This window comes from Rhamphochromis longiceps, linkage group LG9 (assembly GCF_057381845.1).
Source record: "Rhamphochromis longiceps isolate RC_006_pf linkage group LG9, R_longiceps_female_GT1.1, whole genome shotgun sequence".
Taxonomy (NCBI): Eukaryota; Metazoa; Chordata; class Actinopteri; order Cichliformes; family Cichlidae; genus Rhamphochromis; species Rhamphochromis longiceps.
In genome coordinates, this window is record NC_140565.1 from 26,022,762 (window position 1) to 26,029,187 (window position 6,426).

Consider the following 6,426-nt stretch of genomic DNA (forward strand, 5'->3'; position numbering starts at 1 on the left):
TTGGTGCCCACGGTGCACTTTTCTCATTTTCCCAGTTGGAACAAACTCTTGCCTCCACACAGCGATAGGCGGAGGAACTGTAAAAGCATGCTGAACAGGATGGTTCAGTATTTGTCTGTGAAGGTTCTCAGTCATCCAGGTCATCGTAGTCAAAGGAGCTTGCAAAGAAAAGCGTCTGGACTTCTTTAAGTTACTTGAAGACGTTTCACCTCTCATCCGAGAAGCTTCTTCAGTTCTAAGGTCAAATGGTGGAGAGTTTATATCTGGGACTCGCCACCATTTGACCTTAGAACTGAAGAAGCTTCTCGGATGAGAGGTGAAACGTCTTCAAGTAACTTAAAGAAGTCCAGACGCTTTTCTTTGCAAGCTCCTTTGAATGGTTCAGTATTCTTTTTTGTTAGCAACATACTTTTACTTAACAGCTACAGCCTTGATTCTTGTTGCTGGGCCATTTGACAGTTCCATTTTGAGACTGCTGCTCAGGTGAACAAAACAGTGTGATGAATGTTACCTGACATTAAATGTTATTTTGGGCAATTTGTTCAGGGAATAGACTTCTATAATCTTCAAAAACTCTATGAAAATGTGCTTGTTTACTTCAGGAACCATAGATTCACCTCTGAGTAAGAATGAATGCTGCTAGAGAACACATCAAGATTTTTAGCATATAAGGAAATCATAATGGTCATAACAGCCATTTGATTTTTGTCCAGAATTAACAGGACATGGACTCCAAATAGTCTCTGTGTACTTCTCTGCAAACATCTTCGCGAGGACCAGAAATTAGCATGTCACCATACTTGTGGGGACCAACAGTCACCTGTGGGCACCAAATGCTGGGCCTCACAAATTTTAAGTCAGTTATGAGGCTCAAAATGTGGTTTTAGGGTTTGGTGTGTGTGTGTGTGTGTGTGTGTGTGTGTGTGTGTGTGTGTGTGTGTGTGTGTGTGTGTGTGTGTGTGTGTGTTAGAGAGAGTCAGAATCAGAAGGCCATTTTAGTCTGGAGAATCTTTTTTATGTTTTTTTTTTTTTGCTTTGAATAGGATTTTAATCTCCAAACCTGCACTTATTCCCAAAATCTCAAATGATCCTCCAGACTGAGGGCAGCTTGTATAATGCAGTATAAGCTTTGGGAAATCAATAACATATTTTTAAAACTAAGCCTCCTGTACTGCGTGGGATACTTTCTAAAAAGCTTTGATTTACAAACAATCCCCTGAAGGCAGCTGCTGATGTAATGTAAACCTACATAACTTTTAGGGAATAACATTGCAAACTGTAATATAAATTATGATTTTTTTTAAATAAATGGAATAAATCACATCATTTTAAACAGACAGTGATCTTAACAAAATGCTGTGACAATTAAAATGCAGCTAATGTGTGACCACCACTGATTCCCACTGGTAGGAAGCAGAGATTTTTTTTTCCAAATTGATAACTGCACATCCGAGGTGTATTTGGTCTGTTTATAAGTAATTAAAAAATAAAAATGTAAACAAAGAAACTGAGAATATTTGAAATTAAACAAGAAAAGCAAAAGGTATCATGCCGACTAGTGGTTAAGCACAGACATAAGGACTGGTCAGCAACATCCAGCTTCTAGGGAGAATTGTTTTTTTCTCTCAAACAGTTGGTGATTGGTTGCTGGAGGTTGTTGGTAGTCACCAAGCAATAGTGAAACTTCACTACCGCTCAGTACATGCAAAGTATGGGTGGCATGCATGCAAGCAACCAAAGCAACCAAGTTTTGTTTGCAAGGTTTGCAGTCCAGCAACCAATTTTACCTAGTAACTGCCAGCAACCACTTGTCAGCCCTTTGGGGTATGCACACTTTTCCCCAGTGGTTGCCAAGGTGTTGCTGACCAGTCTTTAGGCCTGTGTGAGTGAGGCCTTAGATACATACCAAACAACTGCAACAAAACTACTGACCTTTCTCCATGTTCTGTTTTTCTCTTTACACATTTCTATGTCAGTCCTCAAATAATCCAAAACAATTCAACTCAAGATTTGCATAATCCTCTGAAGGGTTTATTGTATGATTTATGCCTGTTATGCATTATCTGCACTAAATTTTGCTAAATGGAGACGCATTAAGCTGACTTCATGATGCAGGATGCATAATACAAATTTGCATTTAGGAAGCCCAGCCATAATAGCATTCTCCATCTGTAGACCAGAAAATAAAGCACAAACTCGTGAGACCAGGAGGAAAACAGCCTACAAACTATACTCTGGTGTTGGTGAAATGAAGCCAGTAAGAGAAAGATGGAATGTCTGAGATGAATCTCCTGGAGGAAATGCTGGTGTTGGGCTCTGCAATAACAAATCAATTGGTTTATGGGAACATGAAAGAGAAGAGTTAAGGTCAGATGTGCTGCTGCCAGAATTTGTAAATGTAAAGACTTTGACAGCCTGGAAGAGCAGGAGTGATTGGGAATAGCTGGAATAAATTGGAGGGATTCACTTGTAAAGGAGTAACAGTCAAACTTAAGAAAAAACTATATTCTTCATTGAACTTTCCTTCTCTCGATTTCAGTGCCATGTCCAGTGGGTGCATTTATACATTTCTGATCAAATAACAGTTTTACATCTTTTGTGTGGTTTTGTGTGTGTGTAAGAGAAATAAAAGGCTACTGACCAACTGTAAAACTGTGATTCATCCTAAAACATATTTTTTATGGTCCTGATCTATTTAAGTTAAATATTATGCTGCAGACTACATTCACAGTAATTGAATGCATTTTATGGCACAAGGCACAAGCCAGATAATGTCGTTCTCCTCCGCCCACAGCTGGCAGAGTAACAATATTCAGTTTTTAAACATAACCTCCCCCTTTACTCTGAGCATGTTCCAGAAAGCACTGTACGAATTAAGCAAAATTTTGTGTATGCACTGAATGTTTCTGTTTTTATGCCCAAATAACCTTGTTCTACATAACTGCCTTTAGTTTTGCACTTATAATGCATGCTCACTGTTTGTAAACTGTTCTGCACAAGCTCATTCTCAGCTTTTAGTTTCTATATTTTTCGTAAAGATGATCAGAGAGCAATATTGTCTTTGTTTTCTATCCCATTTACATCTACATATAACCACATGTACAAATCACAGCTCTGTAAAGGCCAATGAACCTATTTCAGTATCGCCAAACGTGACACTTGTGAAGTTGCCTACATTAAAATAAATAAAAATTGCGTGATTGAACAAACATAGAAGTCTGTGTCGTTTTAGGAGTGAAAAATCTCAAGTGGCTTGCTTCTAAAGACTGTCCCCTGTGAAACTTTATGTTCAAAATAGCGCTCTGCTATGACCCAACCTAATTTTTAGCCCTGCTGATGCCATTTAGAGATCCTATCTAAAGATATTTTCAGGGCATTTTCTATCCATAAAATGATGCACAGTGTTTCATATTTGCAGAAAACAGCATGCTGGTCCAGAAAACAACACAGCATGAGATCACTTAAAAAAGGAAAATGGAGAAGCTGATTTTGTAACTGTCTTAACATGTTATGGGACTGAGTATAAAAAGCATGCAGACACGTATCCTATGTCACGTCAGTGATCATTTTACGCTTTTCTCATGTTGTTAAAAAGAAAACCGTTACATGTTTTGTGTCAGGTTTAGTGTGTCATTCATCAAGACTACATGGCGTGAAATGACGTATGAAAAGCCAAAAATCAGTAGTGATAACCCTACAAAAGGATTTGTCACTTGCAACTACACAAATAAATATTTGGGAGAAACATAATAACACCCAGGTTTGTATTTTTTTATATAATACTTGCAATACTGTGCAAAAGTCTTGAGCCACCCCTCATTGTTTTTTTTACATTTTGGCGGGAAAACAGAAATAGTGTCATGGTCCGGGTGAGTGCGGGGTTTTTCCACTCTGCTGGGCTCCACCTTCAGGCAGAGGCTCCAATCAGCTTTCACACCTGATTCCAATCAAGTCACCAGCATATAAGACTAGCACTCACAACAGACCTCTGCCAGATTTACTGCTGACTCATGTTAGTGCTAGGCAGCCAAGCCCTTGTGAGAGCCCTTAACAATTCATTTCTCCTCACCGTGTTTTCTTTGTCATAGGACCCACCTGGCAGTCACGCTTCCCAAGCTGAACTACTCACATCTCCGCCTGGACGCTGGTTCTGTCATCTGGTTGCTTGCTTTTCATCATAAGACTCCACCTGCCTGCCTCCCTGCCAAGTCCCTTGATCCAAGTATATTCTGGACCCTCTCTGGACACTCCTCACCCGGACCCCCTTGGACACCCCCTCCTCGCATGACACTTTCACCTGCAACGCGTAAGCCCTAACCACCACAGTCTAATCCTTCGACTATGATTCACTAGACTGCCACTGACTGCTTGTCTTCTCTCATTATAGTGACTGTGTACCTCCATCCAAGCCGCTGCCCCTTTTTCCATTCCCAGGATCCGTCCATGAAATCTTGCACCTAGTCATACCACTCAGATAGAGTTTCATGTTCATAGTTTGGCCTCATAGTTCTCAGTTCATAGCTTCCACAGTTCATAGCACTCTCCGTTCATAGCATTCATAGTTTCCTGCTTTGTAAGTTAACTAGGCACTGTAAATAAAGCACTGTGTTCACGCCTGTTTTGCCTCCTACTGTGTCTGCATTTGAGTCCACACCCACAGCCTGGCCCTCTTGGCCGTAACAAATACATGCAAAAATATGTGGAAATACAGCATATCAATCAATCAAGGCTTTATTCACCACGTGCAGGTTGCTCTGCAGTGAAATAGGACCCCCCCCTCCCGACCTTACACACACAACACAGGCATCACATGGGGATACAGGTCGGAGATTGGCATATGAGACAAAAACAGAGTTTGTACAGTCTAATGAGCCAGTATTTGGTATGACCATCTTTATTCTTTAGAAATCCTTTTAGAAAAGCTTTCTTGTCATTTCTTTAAGTAGTCTTCAGGAATAGTTCTCCAGGCTTCTTGAAACTGTTCTCTGGATGATGATGATGATGATGATGATAACACTGCAGGTTTTGCTTAAATTCATCCACAATTTTTTGCAGGTTTTGTCTTTAACTTTCATCAACCTGAAATACCTGACTTCCAAATAAATTAGTGTAAGGAGCAAATATAAGAGTGAAACTTATTTATTCTCACAAAATTATTAGTTACATAATCTAAAGGAAAAATTAATATTTTTATTACTAATGCAAAGTTACAGTAAATTTTGCGTATTTCATAAATGAAAAATACAAATGACAGTTTTTAACTATTTGATTCCAATGTAAAACAATCAAATTCACCACAATAAACATGAAAGATATAATCTCTCCCATGTCCCAGGTTTGCTCCTGCACCTCCTGCGTGTAGGTTATGTCCGAAACACCTCCTCTAGGAAGCATTCCTGTTGGTACAACCTCAACTGTCTACTTTCGATGAAGCAGCTCTAGTCTGACTCCCTTCCGAAAAACCACCTTTTAACGGGTATCACGGTTTCAACGGTAGCGCGTTTTCATGAGCAGCGCATTTTCACAGGCAGCACGGTTTCACGGGTAGCGCGGTTTGTCACACCTGTCACACTGCGCTGCTTGACATAACACTGCAATGTTTATGAATGGGGGATGTTGTTCGTGAACTGACCATGTGAGATCCTCGTGTAGAGTGAGTACACGAGAGTTCAGTGTACACCCCTTACGTAACACCACGCAGCCATCTGCGAAGGCTGCATGACCTTACACCGAGCCACACCAGTCAAACCGGTCACACAGGTCACACCGCGCTGTCATCACACCCGTCACATCAGTTGCACCGTGCTCCCGTCACATCCGGGCTTTACCTTTGGTGATAAAACACACCACTGTAGTATTGTCGGCAAACTTCATTAATGAAATTGGAGATACTAGTGGCCATGCAGTTGTAGGTGTAGAGTGAGGACAGGAGAGAGCTCAGTATACACCCCTCACGTAACACCGCGTCGCCTTCTGTGAATGCTGCATGACGTAACAGCGCGGTGCCGTCATCAAAGGCTGCATAACGTCACACCAGTCACATCTGATACACAGGTCACACTGCGCTGCCATCACACCGGTCGCACCCGGTTATCACCTTTGGTGATAAGACCCACCATTGTTGTATCGTCCGCAAACTTCACAATGAAATTGGAGATGCCAGTGGCCGTGCAGTCGTAGGTGCAGAGTGAGGACAGGAGCGAGCTCAGTATACACCCCTCATGTAACACCGAGCTGCTGTGTGCGATGGCTGTATGACATAACAACGCGCTGCCTGAGAAGGCTGCATGACGTCACACCACGCTGCTGTCACACTGGTCACGCCGGTCACACCTCGCTGCGGTCATGCCTGTCACGCTGCACTGGTGTCTATGAAGGTGTATGCTGTTTGTGTGAACTGACCATGTGTGATCATCCGCCAAATGT